Source organism: Eretmochelys imbricata, chromosome 1 (assembly GCF_965152235.1).
Source record: "Eretmochelys imbricata isolate rEreImb1 chromosome 1, rEreImb1.hap1, whole genome shotgun sequence".
Lineage (NCBI taxonomy): Eukaryota > Metazoa > Chordata > Testudines > Cheloniidae > Eretmochelys > Eretmochelys imbricata.
In genome coordinates this window covers 309,675,696-309,699,772 of record NC_135572.1, presented here as the reverse complement: position 1 = coordinate 309,699,772, position 24,077 = coordinate 309,675,696, and the positions used below count along the sequence as shown (strand labels likewise).

General features: G+C 43.8%; 1 protein-coding gene across 5 annotated transcripts in view; it reads right to left on the bottom strand.

Annotated features, from left to right (window-relative positions):
• Positions 1-24,077, bottom strand: part of ZNF277 (zinc finger protein 277) — a 93,326-nt gene that overhangs the window by 53,432 nt on the left and 15,817 nt on the right. The window contains exon 1 of one of the 5 annotated variants that reach the window (XM_077834136.1): positions 4,345-4,463. The exons of the other annotated variants lie outside the window; for them this stretch is intronic. The gene's annotated coding sequence lies outside the window, so the exon portion shown is untranslated. Of the gene's footprint in view, positions 1-4,344; positions 4,464-24,077 lie in introns of those variants that run through there. 5 annotated transcript variants of the gene reach the window in all.

Genomic DNA, 24,077 nt, shown 5'->3' with positions numbered 1-24,077 from the left:
CTCCACATGAGAACACAAGTGACACAAGCAGTACACTGACAGAAGACAGAACCGCCCCCCCACCCCCAGAAGAGTTACCCTAAAAAATGAGCATAACCCGAAGTAATGGGCAAAGCTGGTAACATAAGGCATCACTATTTCCAATGGCCCAGTTTTGTACAATAGCGAACGGGAACAAGAGCACAGTTAATCATTTATTCAGGGCTAAGTCAACGACTGACCACCTCCTGGTTCATGGGGGTTTGGAGTTCATGGATTGCTCTCAGTAGGTGGATGGACTGGACTTGAAGAAGGGCTGCCTCTTCTCCTTGTCCCACAGCAGATTTGGGCATGCTGGCCCTGCAGAACATCGCTAAATTTATCGTCAATGGGATGATGGGCCAGACCCTCTGCTGGTGTAAATAAGTGTACCTTCACAGAAGCCTGATATACAGCAACTGAGGCCTATAGCAGCAGGCCCTATGAGTTTAACTCAATAAAGGACATCTCAATGAGTTCCATTGGCTTGGAACTAAAAAAAAAAAAACGTAGCACTAATTTTCCAAAGAAATCTTCATTACAGAAGAACACCAGTTTCAAAGATACACAGACCGTAGGCTTTAAGCACATGAACATTAGAAAGCAAAGTTAAGTAAATCAGACACAGCTCCTGTGTTCTGGCAAAATCAAGCAGTCTTCTTGACCCTTTTGGCCTGAAGCCAACTTTACAACTTGTTCAGCTGGACGGGCAGGGGAAGAGGGAACCAACCATTTTCTCTTTGTGATTCACACTACTGCAGGAACAGCACACTGGAAAATGATGCAGCTGTATTTGTGAAGCTCTCTTGATGATTCAGAAATTAATAGATGTATTTATCTCAAAGAAAACTTGCTTTAACCCAGCACTTTACTCTTACATAATACAGAGCACCTTTTATCTGAAAATCTCCGGGTGGATTGGAGAAGTGTAATTAACAAGACTAATAATACTTCCTGATGACATGAGAGAAGGGCCCTTAGGCTTATGAGTGACAAATTTTGGCCTGCACAATAAATAGCTAGTGATTGCATAATCCTAAAGTAAATTGGAATCTGGGATTGTGGACAATCTGTCCTATTAGTAATGGTAAACTGGCAAGAGTTTATATTTTGCTTTTTTATTTTTTTTTTTTCTGACTCATGATGTTCAAGAAGCCCAAACTTTCTGGGAATGCATCAACAAGTGTGGCTGAAAAAAGACTGACAGTGAATATGCATTGAATTCAGCTCCCATGATACAATTTGTCCTGTGCTGTGTGGTTGTAAGAATGCAAACACATACACTATAACATCCCTAGGAGCAACAGCATAGCTAGCCTAATTCTATTCTGAAGTAATAATAAGAAAGAAACTTTGGAGTATAATTTATCTGCATGTCAGCCCATCTCTGCCTCATCCTCCTCAATCTTTTTCATAGCCGAGTTGGAGCAGTACCAATGTTTTCATATCGTAGTTTTCATTCTTTTAGGGACAACAGTGTCTACATTAAATGGAGTAGCGTTTCTAGTTTGCTCTCTGTGCATTTATCTGCCCTTTCTGGCTCTGCAGACTAACAAGGAATAGGCTCTACTTTCCTGACCAAAAATAGTGATTCTACCTGCAGCATGAAAGTTTCTAAGGCTTGTGAATCCTTATAGTAAGTATTGTATTATAGCCTGCAGAATCAGTGACCTGTTTCTGTGGAGGAAAGCAGAGCAATTCCATTTCCTCGGCAGCTGCTGATTCTCACTGATGTCAATAGAGCTAAAGAAGATAGTTTGTCAGCCAGTTAATTTGTGTCTAGGGTGGGCAGACTACTGATTTGTTCTCTTCTGAGTTGGATCTGTTGGAATGCCGCATTTCAACAGCTTGGCCATTTATTTATCTGGACTCTTACCTGATCAACTCCATCACAAGAAACCTGTTTAAAAAGATACATTAACATGGGAGAGAGAGAGAGTTCTTGACATGGACAAGGAACTGACCTCGTTACTGAGAACAAGGGGTACTTATGAGTGGCAACCATCTGGGTTGGAGGGAGGTGATCTGTGGTGTGCCAAAGGGATCACTAGCTGTGATGTTCATCTTGTTATATCAGTGAATTGCAGGAGGCAAGAAACACAGGTGAACAAATATGCTGATATGTAACTGGGGGAGTAGACTATACAGAGGAAAGGTAATTAAAAGTAGACTGCTAGACTAGAAGCATGGGCAACTGAAGTAGTTTATGGAATTTAGTGCAGAGGAAAATAAAGGAAGGGAACTAGAGATAAATTACATGAAAATATCCTTGGTACTTCTCTGCTGCAAAACATTGAGCAGCAGAATAAATAGGTAGTACAGAACAAAACTCTACAGCCTTCAGCACAGTGCTTAAATGGATTAAAATGTAACCACCACAGGGCACACACATAGTAGTACAAATAAATATTATTCAAAACTCAAACTACTGTTCCAAATGTGGTTCCAGCGGGGTCACCTTATTATAAAAGAGCTGTTAGAGAACTGTAGACTGAGGCGAGGGGCAGGGTGTCGCACACTTTGAAGAGTGTGTCAGCTGGTCTTACTGCACACACCAGGGGCTCTTTGCATCCCTCTATTCTCCACTGCCCCACAGCTCCTTGTTTGCCATCCTCTCATCCCCCTGCTTTTCAGGGACCCCTGCTACTCCCCTGTCATAAATATAAAGGGAAGGGTAAACCCCTTTGAAATCCCCCCTGGCCAGGGGAAAGCTCCTCTCACCTGTAAAGGGTTAAGAAGCTAAAGGTAACCTCGCTGGCACCTGACCAAAATGACCAATGAGGAGACAAGATACTTTCAAAAGCTGGGAGGAGGGAGAGAAACAAAGGGTCCGTGTCTGTCTGTATGCTGGGTCTTTGCCAGGGATAGACCAGGAATGGAGTCTTAGAACTTTTAGTAAGTAATCTAGCTAGGTATGTGTTAGATTATGATTTTTTTAAATGGCTGAGAAAAGAATTGTGCTGAATAGAATAACTATTTCTGTCTGTGTATCTTTTTTGTAACTTAAGGTTTTGCCTAGAGGGGTTCTCTATGTTTTTGAATCTAATTACCCTGTAAGATATCTACCATCCTGATTTTACAGGGGGGATTTCTTTATTTCTATTTACTTCTATTTTTTATTAAAAGTCTTCTTGTAAAAAACGGAATGCTTTTTCATTGTTCTCAGATCCAAGGGTTTGGGTCTGTGGTCACCTATGCAAATTGGTGAGGCTTTTTATCCAACATTTCCCAGGAAAGGGGGGGTGCAAGTGTTGGGAGGATTGTTCATTGTTCTTAAGATCCAAGGGTCTGGGTCTGTAGTCACCTAGGCAAATTGGTGAGGCTTTTTACCAAACCTTTGTCCAGGAAGTGGGGTGCAAGGTTTTGGGAAGTATTTTGGGGGGAAGGACGCGTCCAAACAGCTTTTCCCCAGTAACCAGTATTAGTTTGGTGGTGGTAGCGGCCAGTCCAAGGACAACGGGTGGAATATTTTGTACCTTGTGGAAGTTTTGACCTAAGCTGGTAAAGATAAGCTTCGGAGGTTTTTCATGCAGGTCCCCACATCTGTACCCTAGAGTTCAGAGTGGGGGAGAAACCTTGACATCCCCCCAGTCTTCCCCCTGCCAGGGGTTCTGTGTGATCCCCACTTCCCCCTCCTATACCACTCTCCTGCCACATCAGCAGCTGCGTGCACCCCCATTCCCACTTTCTTCATATGCCCCCCCATCCCCCTCCATGGCAGGAACTGTGTGCACTCCCATTCTCCCCATACCTGGATCCCCCTTTGACCCTCCTAACAGCAGGGGCTGTGTGCTTCCTTGATCCCTCACTCCATGTCCCCCATCCCTTCCTTCATCCACAGCAGGGCTCCCATGCCAGGGGCTCTGTCTTACCCCCCACCTCAAACCAGGGTCCCCTAATCTCTCCCCCCATCAGGGGTTCTGCATGCCCCACTCCTCTCCTCAAGCCAGACTAGATCTGCTCCCCATGCCAGGGTCTGTATGCATACCCCTATGCTTCCCATTATTCTTTTTTTCTGGCTGGGACACAAGTCATTCAGCATGTCGACATACTAAACTCTATTGGGAGGACAGGCAGAGCTGAGATGGGAGTATTGTTATATGGAAGGCACTAAAAGGTGCCATCCACCAGTTGTTTAATCTATAGAAAATAGTAGAAGTGCTTGAGGCTGAGGCTGAGGCTGTGCTAAAGAGCTGTGGGAAAGAACTGGCCCCCCAGTTTCCCCTTTTCAACACACAACTGAGGACAAGCCCGGAAATAGAAATACTCCCCCCTGCCCCTCCAATTCAGAATCATGGGAAAACTCCATGGCTGTAGAGTTTCTACCAAGTCATCCAGCTGGTGGGGTTTCCTTCCTCCAACATAGTGGGCAGACAGCACATCCCTCAGCTGCGCTTCCTGCAGCCCCCATTGGCCTGGAACAGCAAACCGCACCCAGTGGGAGCTGCGATCGGCCAAACCTGCGGAAGCTGCAGGTAAACAAAGCGTCCCGGCCCGCTAGCGGATTTCCCTGACAGGCTGTGTTCCAAAGGTTGCCGATCCCTGATCTATAGAAACAAGAGTTAGATTGTAGCTTCTCTGGGATTGTCTTTTTGTTATATGTATGCACACTACTAGCACAATGGGACCCGATCCCCACCTGGAACTTGTGGGCACTACAATAATACAAATAAGTAGTAATAAGAGAAGAACCAGAGGAAGGAGGCAGAGGCGAATTAAGATTTATTGGGGCCCAGGGCACAAAGAACATTGGGGCCCCCCCCATGCGCTCCCAGAGCCCCACCACTTGCTTTGCCCCCTCCCCCCATGGCCCTGCTTCCTGGCCTGGCTGGAAGTCAGGCCATGGCAAGAGCTGCCCAGAGAGCCTGGGCTGCTGGGGGGAGCCCTGGACCCTCTATCTGTCCTGGATGGTGCGCCCTGGAGGGTAGGGACCCAGGCCGGAGGCTGCTTTTGGGCACTCCGGCTCCTCACCCAGGACAGGTGGAGGGTCCGGGGCTCCCCACAGCTGCCCAGGCAGCACAGAAATAAATATGAATGAAAATAAACTGTTCAGTGCACTAAAAATGTGGCCACCTTAAAGATGTCATCTTGTCAATAAATTGTTTGGTTCTGAATGAATAACCCTGCTGATACTTGTGGCAGTAGTTTTGGAGCCTGTAGGTTCAGGTGAGTGAGAGCGGACAGCTGCAGCATTATGCCATTACAGCATTATGCCAGAGAACTCTGCCTAAGTGCCAAATATTGTACTAACCAAGACATGAGGTTTTCTATTAAAACAGTATTGTCTAGTGGTTGTGTTGGAGACCATCAGTCAGGACTCTTGAGTTCTCTAACTAGCAGTGATACCTGATTCTGTTTGTGTTTAACTGCAGGCAATTCACTTAATCTTTGTGTGTTTCACTATACCCATGTGTAAAATAGGGGGAAGGAGAGGAGCTGGGTGGGGGGCACCTCCGGGAAGGAGGGAGGAGGGAAAGGGGGGGTTGGGGGACAGCTCCACGACGGAGGGAGGGAAAAGGAGAGGGACTCGGGAGTTGGGGGAAGCTCCACATGGGGGAGACGGGCTGGGGGGCGCTCTGCACAGGAGGAATATGCTCACTGCTCACCGGACCACAGCTCCTGCATCCATCTGGTCTGGCCAGGGGGTGGAGTCTCAAGGGGGGAGGAGGAGGAGGAGCAGCAGGGTGGTGGGGCCCCAGGGGGAGGGAGAGGAGGCACGGGGGAAGGGTCGGAGTTCCAGCTTGCGGGGGCTCCCCAATTGACCAAGGCCCCTGGCACTGTATGGTAATCCGCCACTAGAAGGAAGTGATAGTTTGGGTTCGGTTTTCCTTGAGCAAAAGCTATAGAGAATAGCCAAACCTGAGCTGCAAATGCTGCAACAGCTGTAAGAAAGTTAATTCATTTTCCTTACTGGAACATTTTTAGTTCCAATCACGCTAAGTAAAAGCCATTATGCAAATAAAAAAAATGATCACCTATTACAGTATATGGGTGTTTTATATCGAGTGTTCCAGACAAGGTATTCTGCCTGTGTAATCCCACACTAAATTATCAGCGATACCTATGATATTACAATCAGGTGATTTTATGGCTGTAGATCTGAAATAATAGTAGAAAACAGGCAGGAATTCACCACTCAAAAGAAGGTCAGCTGCAAATGGTAAAGTCTTTAAGCATTTTCTACTTATTTGTCAGTTAAAGCCCTTATCTACACTACAGGGTTAGGTCGAATTTAGCCGCTTTAGGTCGATTTTAAAATGGATGCGTTCACACAACCAACTCTGTTCCGTTGACTTAAAGGGCTCTTAACCTAGACTTTTGTACTCCTACCTGGCGAGGGGAGTAGCGCTAAAATTGACCTTGCTGGGTCGAATTTGGGGTAGTGCGGACGCAAATCAACAGTATTGGCCTCCGGGAGGTATCCCAGAGAACTCCAACGTGACCGCTCTAGACAGCACTTTGAACTCTGATGCACTAGCGAGGTACACAGGAAAAGCCCCGGGAAATTTTGAATTTCATTTCCTGTTTGGTAAGCGTGGCGAGCTCAGCAGCCCAGGTGACCATGCTGTCCCCGCAGAATCGCAAAACAGATCCAGCATGGACCGAAAGGGAGACACTGGATCTGATTGCTGTATGTGGAGAAGCATCTGTGCAGGCAGAACACCGAGCAAAAAGAAGAAATGCCAATATATTTACCAAAATCTCACAGGGCATGGTGGAGAGAGGCCACAACAGGGACACACAGCAGTGCCGCGTGAAAGTTAAGGAGCTCAGGCAAGCCTACCAAAAGACAAAGGAGGCAAACGGGCACTCCGGGTCAGACCCCCATACATGCTGTTTCTATAATCAGCTGCATGGCATTCTTGGAGGGGATCCTACTACTATCCCACCACTGTCCATGGACACCTGCAATGGGGGAGTCTCACGCAACAGGGAGGAGGATTTTGTGGATGAGGAGAAGGAGGAGGAGAAGAAAGAGAATGTGCAGCAGGCAAGTGATGAATCTGTTCTCCCCGGCAGCCAGGACTTTTTCATCACCCTGGAGCCAATACCCTCCCAAGGCGGAATACCCGACTCTGAAGCCGGAGAAGGCAGCTCCGGTGAGTGCACATTTGTAACTAAAGAACAGGGTTCAAAAGCAATAGTGTTTAACGTTTGATTTGCCCTGAAGAATTGGGATGCTTTCGTGGCCAGTACAGCTACTGGAAAAGTCTGTTCACATGTCGCTGGAGGATTCCCGCTCTATCCCCAGACATCTCCATGAAGCTCTCCTGGAGGTACTCTGAAAGCCTTTGCAGAAGGTGTCTGGGGAGGGCTGCCTTATTTCGTCATCCACAGTAGGACACTTTACCACAGCATGCCAGTAGCAAGTATCTTGGAATCATTGTAGCACAAAGCATGGCAGCGAATGGTCCTGGGTTTTGGTCGCATTCAAGCAACATTCAGTCTATATCTTTCTGTATTAGCCTCAGGAGAGTGGTATCATTCATGGTCACCTGGTTGAAATAGGGGAATTTTTGTAAGGGAACAGGAAAAGGACCCCGTTCATACTGGGCTGTTTGTGCTAGGCTAAAAGGGATCATCCCGGAGAAAAGCCACGAGGTGGGGTGGGAGGCAGGTGTGTGCTGCACATTCTCCCCAAAAACACAGCCCCTCCTTTTAAATGTTAAGCCCAACCCAACCCATTGCTTGCTATGGGAAAGAATGGCGCAGCAGTTTGAAACCATTCCCACATGTTATGCGTAAGAAGCCAACCCTGCGTACCCTGTGCCTTACCATGGCTGCCTGGAAACCGAATTCTGTTGCCCAGCTGTGTGTGATGTGTCACCATACTGGCAGGCGCTCAATATAAAAGGCAAAATGCGACCTTGTGCCTAAAGCACATGTGCTGTCTGTTGTGAATTGCTTGATTCACTGTGAGAGAGTCTCCCTTTTGTTCTCAGAAATGTATCATCTTAAATTTTACTCTCCCTTTTTATCTCTCCGGCAGGTGCAAATGTTTCTACGCTCCCCCTATCATCTCCGTCCCTGAGGTTATTGCGAGTGCGTTTTTTTCGCCTTCTAATCTGCAATGACATGTTTTCCGAGCTCATGCAGTCCTCCGACACTGATAGGGCACAGCCTAATGCATGGAGGCATTCAGTGTTAGAGGCCAGGAAAGCATTAAGTGAGCGTGAAGAGTGGAGGCAGGAGCGCAAAGAGCGGAGGCTAACGGAGGAGCAAACGGACATGATGAAGCGTCTGGTGGAGCTGCAGAAAAGCCAACAGGAGCACAGACCCCCACTGCATCCATTGTATAACCGCCTGATTTCCTCCCCAAGTTCCATATCCTCCTCACCCAGATGCCCAAGAACACAGGAAGGGGGGTGGTGGTGGCTCCAGGCACCCAGCCACTGCACTCCAGAGGATGGCCCAAGCAACAGAAGGCTGTCATTCAAACAGTTTGATTTGTAGTGTGGCTACAAAAAGCAAATGTGGCCTTGTACTTCCCTCCTCCCCCACCCCACCCAGGCTACCTTGTCAGTTATCTCACTTTTTTTTAATTAATAAAGAAAGAATGCATGGTTTCAAAACAATAGTTACTTTATTTCGAAGGGGGGAGGGAGGGTGGTTTGGTTACAAAGAATTAAAATCAACCAAGGGGGGTGCGTTTGCACCAAGGAGAAACACACACAGCAGTCACACCGTAGCCTGGGCCAGTCATGAAACTGGTTTTCAAAGCCTCTCTGATGCGCAGTGCGCCTAGCTGTGCTCTTCTAATCGCCCTGGTGTCTGGCTGCTCAAAATCGGACACCAGGTGATTTGCCTCAACCTCCCACCCCACCATAAACGCCTCCCCCTTACTCTCACAGATATTATGGAGCACACAGCAAGCTGCAATAACAGTGGGAATTTGGTTGCGCTGAGGTCTGACCTAGTCAGCAAACAGCACCAGCGAGCTTTTAAACATCCAAAGGCACATTCTACCACCATTCTGTACTTGCTCAGCCTATAGTTGAACTGTTCCTCACTACTGTCCAGGCTGCCTGTGTAAGGCTTCATGAGCCATGGGAGCAAGGGGTAGGCTGCGTCCCCAAGGATAACTATTGGCATTTCAACATCCCCAATGGTTTTTTTCTGGTCTGGGAAGTAAGTCCCTTCTTGCAGCTGCTCGAACAGCCTGGAGTTCCTAAAGATGTGAGCATCATGCACCTTTCCCAGCCATCCCACGTTGATGTCGGCGAAACGTCCCTTGTGATCCACCAGTGCTTGCAGCACCATTGAGAAGCACCCCCTGCAGTTTATGTACTAGTTGGCAAGGTGATCTGGTGCCAACATGGGGATATGCGTTTCATCTAACGCCCCACCACAGTTAGGGAACCCCATTGCAGCAAAGTCATCCACTATGACCTGCACATTTCCCAGAGTCACTACCCTGGATAACAGAAAGTCAATGATTACATTGACTACTTGGATCACAGCAGCCTCCACAGTAGACTTGCCTTCTCCAAATTGATTCCCAACTGACCGGTAGCAGTCAGGCGTTGCAAGCTTCCACAGGGCTATCGCCATCCGCTTCTCAACTGTCAGGGCAGCTCTCATCTTGGTATTCCTGTGCTTCAGGGTGAGGGAAAGGAACTCACAGAGTTCCAGGAAAGTGGCCTTACGCATGCGAAAGTTTTGCAATCACTGTGAATCATCCCATACCTGCAACACTATGCGGTCCCACCAGTCTATGCTTGTTCGCCTGGCCCAGAATCGGCGTTCCACTGTATCAACCAGCCCCACTGCCGCCATGACGTCCCAATTGCCATAGACCGTGCTTTCAGGAACTTTTGTGTCCATGTCCTCATCAAATCCTCCTCGTGCTGGCATCTCTTAGCCCGGTTCTGCACATATTCCAGGATAATGCACAAGGTGTTTACAATGCTCCCAACAGCAGCGGTGATGGTGAGCTGCACAGGCTCCATGCTTGCCGTGGTATGGCGTCTGCAGGGGAGCAGAGTTGCAGTGGAAGCGGTGGATAACGTCGGTTAGCAGTCCTACTGCACCGTCTGCTAACAGCAGCACCCAGGACACAACAGCCGCTGTGACGGTAAGCTGAGCAGGCTCAGTGCTTGCCGTGATATGGCGACTGCATGGAAAAAAGGCACAAAACAATTCCCTGCCATTGCTTTCATGGAGGGAGGGGTGACCGACAACATATACCCAAAACCACCCGCGACAATGTTTTTGCCCTATCAGGCATTGGAAGCTTAACCCAGAATTCCAATGGGCGGCGGAGACTGCGGGAACTGTGGGATAGCTACTTACAGTGCACCGCTCCATAAGTCGATGCTAGCCACGGTAGTGAGGACGCACTCCGCAGACTTAATGCGCTTAGTGTAGACATACACAATTGACTGTATAAAATCGATTTCTAAAAATTGACTTCTATAAAATTGACCTAATTTCGTAGTGTAGACATACCCAAAGTAAGAATTAGCCACAGAACTGCAGCATACACTTGTCACCTAGAGTCAAGTCCTGTGTGCAACCGCTCCCATTGTGTTACGCAGGCCAAGAAGAATAGACTCTGTATATGGAAGGATATGTTGCATGTTTCCAATGAGAGAGAACACTAACCTTGCCATGTTTTGCTTTCCTTTGTATATCTGATTATCTCCTAGGGAAAACATTCTTTGGGTAGTGCATTGGAGTTCAAAGTGCTGTCCAGAGCGGTCACATTGGAGCACTCTGGGATAACTCCCGGAGGCCAATACCGTCTATTTGCGTCCTCACTACCCCAAATTCGACCCAGCAAGGTGGATTTTAGCGCTGCTCCCCTCGCCAGGGAGGAGTACAGAAGTCGATTTTAAGAGCCCTTTAAGTCGACGGAACGGGGTTGGTTGTGTGGATGCATCCATTTTAAAATCGACCTAACATGGCTAAATTCGACCTAACCCCGTAGTGTAGACCAGGGCTCAGTTACACCATTTGCCTCTCCATTAGTTTTTACTCATGAAGCGCATAAGTGTGGACACCAGCTCCTTTAGCTAATGGGAAGAGCCAAAGATACTGGAGCAGCCACACTCCTTTCAGAACTTACACACCAGGCCCGATTCTCCACGGTGTAGTCATTTAGACCTGTACAAATTGAGTGTAAAACACTGCCACTAGTGTGCACAGAGTGCCTAATTCAGCTTTGGTAGCAATTTATACCTAATTGCTCAAGGGTTAAAAGGTCAGATGAGGAGCAAGGGAGTAAAGCATCAGATTCTTTGGCTCCCATTACTGAAAAATTGCTTACTTTCCCATTTTTATCATATAGTTATAAAATAAATCAATTGGAATAGAAATATTGTACTTGCATTTCAGTACTTGCGTGTCTAGTATATAGTGCAGTATAAAACAAGTCATTGTCTCTATGAAATTTTTGTTTCTACTGACTTTGCTAGTGCTCTTTATGTAGTCTGTTGTAAGCCTAGGCAAAGATCTATCGGAGCTGATGTACCCCCTGGAAGACCTCTGCGTACAAGGGTATGCATATCCCTGGTTGAGAACCACTGGACTACATAATCACATAATGTCAATATTTTGTTATTTCTGGTACACTAAGGTTTTAGGTTTAAGTGTATATTATGTAAATAGAGGTGTACAGTATATATTTATAAACCCCTGTGTGAGAACACAAGTATAATGAAACCAAATAAGAACATCTGCTGGAATGTTTAGTGTCTTTCTAATTAAATTCAGCAGTTGAATAAATCAATTCATGAGCAACAAGCTTGGCTTATTATCTCATTAATACAGCTGGTTAATATCATGAGGAGATTAGCAGGAGAACTTGAAATGACCCTAAAATAAAAATGAATGCAACAAAAAGACACAGGTAAGTAAAATGAGTTACCACAATGGGCACAAGGTAAGAGCAGAGGAAAACAAAAAAAAAAAAAAACAACCCAGACGCATTAAACAGCCCCTCCCCCCAAAACTACCACCTCACATAAGACCAACGGACATCTATTGAAGAAGTGGAAAAACGATCTTTTTCTATACAGTGAGAACATTAATGTCTGTCATTGCGAGCAAAAGTATTTAAATAAATTCTCTAAAGTAAGTTGGCACCAAATGCAAACCTATGCATTAGACACTTTTCTACAAATAGGTACATTAAAAGCTTTAATAGAAGGGACAGAAAAAAATAAAAAATCTATAATAGGTTAGCAAACACATTGGCTCTACATATGTCTTATACATATTACAACTTCTCTCTGCTGCTGACTTGCTAATACTGAACTGGCACAGCATCGTTCTTACATTTAATTTATAGTGATACCCTTGGAAAAGCTTTTCCATTTGTTATAGAATTTCTTTTTTGTTTTACAGAGTATCAAAGATAGATGATTAACAACTGCCCAACACTATTTACAACTAATTACACACACAGCATGCTATTCCCCCTCCATCCAAACAGCACATCAAAAACATGTTCTCAGTGAAAGAAGAATCAAAATACACAGAACAATTTCCCAGCTAGCTATTGTAAAAAGCTCAAGCACTCCTGTCATAAAGGGAAGGCTAACCACGTTTAAATCCCTCCTGGCCAGAGGAAAAAACCTTTTCACCTGTAAAGGGTTAAGAAGCTAAGATAACCTCACTGGCACCTGACCAAAATGACCAATGAGGAGACAAGATACTTTCAAAGCGGGGGGGAGTGGGAGGAACAAAGGATTCTCTCTGTCTGTGTGTTGTTTTTGCCCGGACCAGACCAGGAATGCAGGTTAGAACTCCTGTAAAGGGCTAATAAGCAATCTAGTTAGATATGCGTTAGATTCTGTTTTGTTTACATGGCTGATAAAATAAGTTGTGCTGAATGGAATGTATATTCCTGTTTTTGTGTCTTTTTGTAACTTAAGGTTTTGCCTAGAGGGATTCTCTATGTTTTGAATCCGATTACCCTGTAAGGTATTTACCATCCTGATTTTACAGAGGTGATTCTTTTACTTTTTCTTCAATTAAAATTCTTCAAGAACCTGATTGCTTTTTCATTGTTCTGAAGATCCAAGGGTTTGGGTCTGTGTTCACCTGTGTAAATTGGTGAGGATTTTTTATCAAGCCTTCCCCAGGAAAGTGGGTGTAGGGCTTGGGAGGATTTTTTGGGGGCGGGGAAGACGTTTCCAAGAGGGCTCTTTCCCTGTTATATATTTGTTAGACGCTTGGTGGTGGCAGCAATAAAGTACAAGGGCAAAAGGTAAAATAGTTTGTACCTTGGGGAAGTTTTAACCTAAGCTGGTAAAAATAAGCTTAGGGGGTTTTTCATGCAGGTCCCCACAGCTGTACTCTAGAGTTCAGAGTGGGGAAGGAACCTTGACAACTCCTATTAACTTGAATTACCATTCCATCTTAGCTCATGAAGGATTATTTGGCCATTATTTCTGCTCATTAAAACACTATCAATGATACTTGGGAGTTAGTTAAAATGTCCATGTGCTCTAGGAGACAACACATCTCCTAGCTTCCCCAAGATCAATCAGCCTCTACCCTCTGCAGCATTTCATTGAATGCAAATTAGTACTTCAAAAGATTACTTCATCCTACAGCTAAACCTTGTCAGTTTTATAGAAATTGTACATAGTCTGGAGCATCCACAGCCTAATAGGAGACTTCATTCCAGTCATAATCAGACAGGTTTAAGAAGAGCAATAAGTCACCAAATCCTGATATCTCAGGAAAGAGTTTCCATATAGCAGGAGCTGGAACTAACAGAAATACAACTGTGTTTAATAGCCATATTTAACAGGGCTGCTCTGTTGGGAAGCTTAACATGTTGCAGTTTCAGTAGCACTAACAAGTGTTGCTATGGGTACCAGAGTGGAGGCATCAGAGAACCAGTGAATGGAAGAGGTGGAAAATTGATTAATAAAAATCTTAACTGTTAGAAATAAATAAAACAAAACCAATGTGCCCGCCAGTAAGACCATATTTAAAATATAAATGCTATTTATCAATTTTACTGCCTAGTTTGTTGACTTGCACATGCCAATGCATGTCATTACTTTTTCTTTTTAATTAAAAAAAAAAATCTACCTCAACATAGACAAAAGATACATGTCAAAACAAAATATCATGGGATATCTTAAGATTATATATATTATGTACATGTTCCACCCTTAAATGAAACTGACAAATATGTCTTTAAAATAAATATTATGAGCCCAACTGTAATCAATACACAAACATTCCTATTCTTCCATTTATAGTATGTTAAATACTTCTATAGACAGAATAATACTGTGCAAATCTGGAGTTCCATAAGTCCACTAACATCAAGGTAGTTACTTAGGATTTACACTAGTGTAGCTAAGCGCAGAAACTGATCCGTAGAGAGCAAACAGGAAACAATGCTAAACTGCTCTCAATAAATCTGGAGTAATGCTACTGTATTCAGTGGAGTTACTCTGGTTTTACAACATCATGACTGTGGAGAATTAGACTCACATCAGTTTAACGTTCAAAGTATTAACAATCTATTACTTATATTTAAGAGACATTTATACCGGAAAAAATTAAGACGTATGGTACTCAAAACACATCCTCCTATTACTTTTAAAATAGAAGATATTCTCTTTCCTGTTTTGCTAATTATCAAAAAGATATTTGCTTTTAAATTTTCTCCTTTCATAGCTCCAAAGTCATAGTGCAAAATGTGCCATGACAAACCATTTCCAAGCGCGATACACTGTTGTACCATCTATCACAGTTCAGAACACCTGAACCTGTATTCCCCCTTCATAGTTCAGCAAGGGCACCCAATTTCAGGCTTCTAGCTTCCCTCTCCCCATCACTTCTCTTGGGTAGAGAGACACATCTCTCTCCCACTCCTGACCAGGGTACTTCCAGGATGCAAAGCTCCCTGCATACATTATGAATATCCCAGCAAATCACACCATCTCAGCAGGCCTGCTTTGCTTCCCTTCCTCAGAGGCTATAAACAGCATAATTGCCCACAGTTAAATTACCACACAGTTCTTTCTAACCAAGCACATTTATTCTTAATTTAAAAAGCATTATACATAAAACAATAAAAGAACCTATGCACATGCTAATAAGCTTACCAGAGATCAGCCCAACTCCAACAATGGCTCTGGCACGTGAAGTCCTTAAACCCCACCAAGAGGTTTTTCCTGTGATCACACATTCATAACTGCCTTGGCTCAGGACGAGCATACTCATGAAAAGTTTAGTCTCTCCTTTGTACAGCCTGGGTCTTTGATCTGAGACTAGGTACAATGGATCTCTTCTCAGGGGATAGCCTCCAAAGGTTGGGTTTTTCCATAACTGGAGAAGTTACATTTGCATACACTTCCCTCTAGAGTTTTCCTGGGAAAACCACTTTAAAAGTTTACATTGTTTCGAATAATATAAAGGACATAACATTTCCCAGGGTCTACATTAGCCAGCTCTCTCCCCTTCAGACCTTACACACAATTCCACAATAATACATTCACATTTACCTTTCTAATACAACAAACTCCTAAAGATACTTAAGTGAAACTGAATTAAGTTCAATTCAATAAATGCTGAATTAAGTAAGTTCATTTCAATAAATGCTGAATTAAGTTCATTTCAATAAATGTAATGCCCAGTGGCTGAGGCGAGCTAAGGGACAGTCCAGTCAAGCCAAGCATATGCAGATGGTTGGATCCTGTTGGGCTCCAGGAAGTGGGTGGGCAGAAGACTGCCTACTGCTAAAAGACCCTCCCCCAGCCTAAGAGGAGGATCCACAGGTCTGGGATTCCAAATAATTGCGGGGACAACTAAGGAGATAACAGGAACAGGAGTGAGGTCACAGGGCTAAATGAAGGGAACCCAACAGGGACAATGAGCAGAGAACCCCGGACAGCGCCCACTGCTCCTCGAAGATGTCAAGGGAGCCAGCGGACGCCACCCAAAGGAACTCTGCCCAGATGCGTGAACGGTCTGAAGAGTGGAAATAGTCCCCAGAATCACAGGAAACCCCATCGGCCAACCTCCTCTCCCTGGTTTTGTAAATGGCCAGGGCTAGGAGGAGGTTGATAAGGAGGTCCCGCGACTTTGTGGGGCCGTGGATAGGGAGTGCATAGATGAACAGGTGAGGGGAAAAGTGCAACCAAAAATATAACAACATATCCAACAGGAGCCAGAATAGGGGCTGCAATCACTCTTCGATAAACATTACTTACCTTCTTTTTTCCAAATAATCTCTCCACAGCTGTCCTCTTCTTGAACTTTGGTTTTAGGTCTGACTATTGTTTACCTTGTTTATTTTAGGGCCCAAACTTGCAAACAACTTATGGATGTGAATAACTTTACCTACTTGAATATTCCAGTCCCATTAAATTAAATGGGTCTATTCAGGTAAGTAAGGTTATTCATGTCCATAAGAGTTTTGCAAGTTTGGGCCCTTACACTGTAAATTCATGAGGCAACTTATCATCAAGGTTATGCAAGGATGGGACTGAAACCTGGGTCTGGGTGACAACCAGTATCTCTGTGCCACTACCTGATAGCTATGGTAGGGCCACATGCATGGTCACAGAAACCCTCTGGGAGATAAATAGTACAGGAAGTACCCACTCAGAAGGTTGGACTGACTGCTTCCCTCATGGTCCCTGATTGGTCCACAAACCCTATTTCAGCCCAGGAGGAATTCCAGGAAGTGTCTGTGCAATGAGATACATCTCTGTCAATCATAGTGACAGACCTGCATCTCAGCTCACTTTTGACTCCCTGCTTCCTGGCTTGGGCTCTGACCACCAGGCCTGACTCCTAGTTCCACCTGCTAGGCCAGACTGCCCATATCCTGCTTGTGACAATATCTTTGTAAAGAATCATGTATGTTTTCAGAATTCAATAAATCTGATCAAATGATGACAGGATTATGGAGATATACAGAGGAGTCACTGGCCCTTCCCTATATTGGTTCCTACCAGTGATGCAGGAACTGTGCAATACTTATCCATCTCCCCCAAAAAACCCCAAAACAAATGTTGAGCCTATGTTACCTGAGAATACTGTGCAGAGGTGAGAAGAGGAAAGGCAGTGTTCATCTACGGTATCTATCTGAAGTGGGGGAGGTGATATGGGTGGGCAAACATTGCCCACACCCCCAAAAGGAAGAATTACAAGCAAACACCCCAAGTTAAAACTCAGAGTTCCAGTTTCCTGACAGGAAAATCCTACACACCAAAAATGTGGACGCTCCCTCCCCCCGCCATGCTCAATTTGGTTACTTTTGATTTTTATATTTATTTCTGATTAGTCAGAAAGTGGTACAGTTCCCTCTTGTTTATTCCTCAGTTAGCGCACAAGCATCACCAACTACGTCATAATAAGGAATATGCACAGCTCAGGTTAAAGTCAACGCAAGTTACCTTTTGCATCAAAAGCAAGCTCATATTGGTTTTTGATGTGCTGCAGAAAAATTGAAGTAACCACTCTTTTCTTTAAAAAAAAAAAATGGTTTAGATTCTTGCTGACCTTCCTCATGCAAACTAATACTAACGATGTCATGGTTTGGACAGTATTAAATAGTTTAGCACCTTGTCAATCCCTTAAAAGCAATCTATTTACTTTTAAATTGTCTGAAGAAGAACACTGTCTCTGGTGGTTAAACCAGAGACTGAAGTTAGGACTAGAGTTCAATTACTGCAGCTGCCACCAACACACTTTGTGACCTCAGGCCCCAATTCAGCATGGTATTTAAGCAAGTGCCTAACTAAGTTTATGAGCAGTCCCATTGCCTGCACTGGATATTCCTATGTGCGTCAAGTTTGTCACATGATTGCCTATATTGCTGCATCAAGGCCTTAGGGCCTGATTTTCAGAGGTTCCAAGGATCAACAGTTTCCATTTACTGTAACTGGCGAATCAGGGGTCTCAACCCTGTACTAAATAAGGATAACAACACTTGCTGATTTTTTAAATGGCAGTTAACTGTGAAGATTAATTGCAGCAATTAATAACTCTGAAATATTTAGTCATCCTTGGATGAGAGGTGCTGTTATTAACAAAGCTCCCCCTGCATCCCTCATTTAGTTTTTACGAGCTTAGTGGAAAACATCCATTCCTTATAGTCAGGAAAATATTTTCATTTTCTTCCCAACACCTTTACCACAATTCCCCAGCAGCGTTCGCCTCCCAGGCACACTGAAATTATACTCAGAAACCTCAAATGCCTTCTGTCTTGGTTACAGAGTTCTTTACAGTTGGTTCAGGAACTGCTGTGTCATTTTCTCCAAAAGAATAATTTGTTTGTTATTGCTACCTCTAAAGCCTGATATTTGCAGTTTCCATACTAACACCCCAATAAGATTAATATAGATATTCACACCACATAACACCAATCTATCCAGGCACGTTAACAAGATGTCTCAGTCTCTCTCCTTTTCTTTTTCCCATTAGCAGGATTTCTTTTTTCTCTGTTAATACTACTGTTGTTGTGGGAAAGCTAAACTGAAAATGTGAGTTTGGCATTTTAGGCACTTATTTTAGCTGGTGTAATCTCTTATGGAAGTGAGTTCCAATTTTGAGCTAGCTGCTGAGAAGTCCCTGTCTCCTGCACTGCCCTTGTGGTTGACATTTTGATTGTTCCTCACTCAATACAGCTGGTGTGTGTATGTGGGTCAGGCTCATGGAGCAAGAGATGGTCTCTCAGGTATTAAAAAACCCTCCAAAGACTGAAATCTGGACTCAGGCTTTGCATTCAATGAAGAACCAGGGCAGAGAACAGACATTGAGGGGGTAGGCTCTTGGGGATCTATAAGTCAGCTGCTCCTGCATTCTGAGCCAACTGGAGCTTTTTCAGAGGGAGGCGAACAGAGAGAGGAAGTTCACACCTCTGTTGGTTTTACCGTTTCAAATCAATCTATCTTCCATGATCATTATTCAAACTGGATAAAATGGTGAGTGGAAACGGCGGTTCATTATAACATGCACCGACGTGTATCACTATGGTACAGCATAATTGCTGCTGTAGTTTAGGGAACAAAAAGGTTTGAATAAATTTCAGATATTACCTTATTTGTATTCTTCAGAAATATACCTAGAAAATAATTTTCAAGAAAGACGCCAATTTCAAAGCACAAAATGTTAACAATGTTTTGAAAATATGGGGGATAATCACTGCAGACTGTGTCAAGTTTCCATCTATGTCTTTCTACTGTGTCACAGAGTATGAAATAAATATTTTTGTAAGTTGTACAATAGTTCTTTATTGCTCTTGCACTTTATAAATTCACTAGATAGAGGAATCTTGCCTGTTTGTCCTAAGTATCTATTTTTGGGAGTGGACTACATCCACCCTGATCGAATTGGCCCTGTCAACACTGGTTCTGCACTTGTGAGGTAACGCCCTTCTCTACATGTGTCATTACATAATGCCTGTATCTGTAATTTTCACTCCATGCATCTGAAGAAGTGGTTTTTTACCCACGAAAGCTTATGCCCAAATAAATCTGTTAGTCTTTAAAGTGCCACCGGACTCCTTGTTGTTTTTGTGGCTACAGACTAACATGGCTACCCCCGATACTTGTCCAAAGTATGGTAGACAGTTACAAATATTACAGCTGGTATGGCTCATGGACTGGAATGCTAAAACAATTTAGCTTGACTTCTTCAGGAAACAGCAGGTATATCGTGTTAACATTTAGTGATAAAAATTGTGGAGATTTTCTAAGCAATATTTTGTGGTATAAATAAATGGAGGTTGAGACTCCTGAACATTAAACATTAGTAATAATACAAAAAACTTTCAGACTACCATGAAAATCATTCACAGACAGCACACCAGGCTGTACATTTTCATCACAGGCAAAACAAGATGAAGCTAAAACTCAAGAAAAACATTTTCTGTGGCTTACTTATATACTTTGGTGAAACAAAGACATACCACATATTGATGCACTACTGTTTTATAGCATATATAATCCTGTATTGGCATCCCAGTCAAGGCAAATGATAGCAGTGTGCCAAAATGACAGCAACCTTGATTACTCCTCATGCTGGTTTCATAGCCATTGTCCTTGTGTGGTGGCCAAAAGGTAAGATGGATTGTGCTTCCACTATTTGGGGCTCCAGGGAGCGTGTCTGCCTTTGGTGCAGGTTATAAACTGTCACGAAGATGCAGAATTCTGAGGATCCATCCCTTCCCTTTTCTAGACCATCCCCAACACATACACTGTATTGGAGTCTGTTGTAGAGCGGAAACAGAGTGGTCAGGTCCAGCCCTGCACCTACTGTACAGGCCTGCTAGGAAGAGAGGGACTTTATGTCAGCTAGTATATTCTGCAAAGAGCTGACTGATCACACAGTATAACTCTCCTCCGTGGGCGCTTGTAGAAGTTTCTGGAGACAAGGAGAAGGAACCAGCTTTGCTGCCTCCATTAGGAGCCATTACTACCAGACAAAAAAACAAAAAACAAAACAAACAGCAGCCACCCTAAGGGACTGAAACTGCCCATCACCCTGCACACCCTGAAGGAAGGAGATGGTGTGCAGGCTGCTTCTCCCTCTGGATCCCTGGGCTCTGGGGATTAAGGGATGTGGGCAGTGATGAGCTGCCAGAAGCTGAAGAACCGGTTCCTTCAGTCTTTGGTGGCACTTCAGCGGCACGTCCTTCAGTCGCTCCGGGTCTTCAGCAGCACTGAAGGGCCTGCTGCTGAAGACCCAGACTGACTGAAGGGCCCGCCGCCAAAGTACCGCAGGGTGAGTAGAAATTCTCAGGGGAGCCTCTCCAGCTGACAGCTCAGGCGGGACGGACAGGACGGTCCTGCGAGCCACATGTGGCCTGCGGGCTGGAGTTTGCCAAACCCCTTTAACAACCGGTTCTAAACCAGCTGCAAAATTTAACAACTGGTTCGCATGAACCAGTGCGAACCGGCTCCAGCTCACCACTGGATGTGGGTTTCTGGACTGGGGGAGTCCCTGTGGCTGGGCTCTGGGGTAAGAGGGGGAAGAGTGTCTGGCCAGGGGGGCCCACAGCTGGGCTCTGGGGGCTAGGGTGTAGGTATCTGCCCTGCCCTCTCCCCCCGCTGGGCTCTGAGCGGGAGGGGGCAGAGAAACAGGGGTTTCTTTAACTCTTTACTCCTGAGGTAATATTTTTGTGTCTGTATTGTTACAGACATAGTTGCTGACAGGTATTTTGAAATAAATTACTGAAATAATTGAAACTGGTGTGATTATATAATGTTATTTTGACAACTAAAATATGCAGAATTTTGCAGAAATTTTATTTTTTTGGTGCAGAATTCCCCCAGGAGTATTATTTTGCTTCAGTCTTCACTAATAAAGTTAATGGCGACCAGATGATTAACAAAATTAATATTAACAAAGGAACAAGACAAAATAGGGAAAGAACATGTTAAAGAATATTTAGATAAGTTAGATGTATTCAGGTCTGCAGGGCCTGAGGAAATGAACTCTAGGATACTGAAGGAACTAGCTGAAGCAATCTGTAAACCATTAGCAGTTATCTTTGAGAACTCATGGAGGACAGGTAAGGTCCTAGAGGACTGGCGAAGAGCAGACATTGTACCTATCTTTAAACAGGGGAACAAAAATAACCCAGTGAATTATAGACCAGTCAGCCTAACTTTGATACCTGGAAAAATAGTGGAATAAATTATTAAACAATCAGTCTGTAAGCAGCCAGAGGATAATAGGGTAATAAATAATAGCTGAGATAGATTTGTCAAGAACAAATCATGCTAAACCAACCTAATTTCCTTCTTTCACAGGATTACTGGCCCGGGGGGGGGAGAAAAGGGAGGGAGGGAGGGAAGGAGCTGCAGATGTGACATCTTGATTTTATTAAGGCTTGTGACATGACATTCTGATAAGCAAAACAAGAGAGATGTGGTCTAGATGAAATTACTATAAGGTGGGTGCACAACTGGCTGAAGGACTGAACTCAGAGTAGTTATCAATGTTTGCTATCAAACTAGGATGGCATATCTAGTGGGGTACTGCAGGGTTCAGTCCTTGATCCAGTACTGTTCAATATTTTCATTAATGACTTGGATAATGGAGCAGAGAGTATGCTTATAAAATGTTCAGATGACTCCAAACTGGAAGGGTTTGCAAGCACTTTAGATGACAGGATTCGAATTCAAAAGAATTTTGATGAATTCTCCCATTTGTCTGAAATCAATAAGGTGACATTCAGTAAAGACAAGTGCAAATACTCCACTTAGGAAGGAAAAAAAAATCAAATACACAACTACAAAATTGGGAATAACTGGCTAGGCAGTAGTACCAGAGAAAAGGATCTGGGGGTTACAGAGGATGACTAACCGAATAAGAGTCAACAATGGTATACATTTGAAAAAAAGGGTAATATTCTGGGATGTGTTAACATAAGTGTTGTATGTAACACCCAGAAGGTAACCATCCTGCTCTACTAGGCACTGGTGAGTCCTCAGCTGGAATACTGTGTCCAGTTCTGCATGCCACACTTCAGGAAAGATGTGGACAAATTGGAGAGATTCCAGAGGACAGCAACAAAAGTAATAAAAGGTTTAGAAAACCTGAGCTACAAGGAAAAAACTTAAAAAAACTGAGCATGTGTAGTCTTGAGAAAAGAACACTGAGGGCGGACCTGATTACAATCTTCACGTATGTTAAAAGCTGTTATAAAGAGGAGGGTGATCAATTATTCTCTATATCCACTGAAGGTAGGCCGAGAATGGCTTCATCTGTAGCAAGGGAGATTTAGGTTAGATATTAGGAAAAACCTTCTAACTATAAGGGTAGTTAAGCAGTCTAGAGTAGGCTTCCAAGGGGGTTGTGGAATCCCTGTCATTGGAGATTTTTAAGAACAGGTTGGACAACCACCTCTCAGGGATGGTCTAAATATACTTGGTCCTGCCTCAGTACAGGGTGTTGAACTAGATGACCTGTCAAGGTCCCTTCCAGCCTCACATTTCTATGAGATCCTAGATTTGTAAACTTCACCCTGGTAGAGGGGAAATTTATGGAGCCTAATTAATCCTATACACTGTGCTATGTTCTGATTAAATATACATGCTAATTAGTATAGTGTCAATGATTCTGATAAAGCTTCTTTTACTTCTTAAATTTTATGGTAGTTTACCAAGGGAGCTAATTTAAGAATGAAATGGAACACATTAAATTGCTACAATCTTGTTTCTTAATTAAGTGGAAAGTACTATTGCATCTTTTTGAAATAATGGGCTGACTCTCCAGAATTACCACTTCTAAACAAAGGCAAGATTAGTAAGAAGAAAACATAATAGCACACAAATATAAGTATCACCTGTATTCAAAGATTCTTTGAATTAAACAGGATCTGTGCTAGCTTCAAACTACGAATGAGCCACGTGGGCAAGGAGACGACACAGGTTTATTCTGCATAGTGTACTTTTAAAATTCATTTTTGGAAACAAAGCCAAGTATCACCTATTGTAATTTGCAAAAGCAAAGAAATCTTGGAAAGATTAAAAGAAATACGAGGGGGAAATATTCCTGTGGAAGTGACGGTTTAGGTAAGGAAGATGAAACACACCACACTGAGTTATCAAAAAGAAAATAAAAGCGAGGTAACAAAACAGCTCAAGAAATTCAGTTGCAGTACATCACAAAAACAGATGGCAACCATCTGAGAGTTTTGGGGTCTCTCAGCCACTAACAAAACCATGTACTGTTAATATTTTACAAATAGGAACTACTATATCAAAAGATGAGAGGGTGCCAAATGTGAAGGTAATGGTGATCATGGGAAAAAATGGTTACCTACCTTTTTGTAACTCTTGTTCTTCGAGATGTGTTACTCATGTGCGTTCCATTTTACGTGTGCAAGCGCCCACATGCCCGATGGTCAGAGATTTTAGCCTTAGTGGTACCCGTATGGTCAGCTGTGGCGCCCTCTAAAATGCAACGCTCGCGCCTCGGTATGTCAGGCGCCGCTGGCCCTATGCCCTCTCAGTTCCTTCTTGTTGAGAAGTCCAACAAAGGGGCAGGAGGGCGGGTAATGGAATGGACATGAGCAACACATCTCGAAGAACAAGAGTTACAAAAAGGTAGGTAACTGTTTTTTCTTC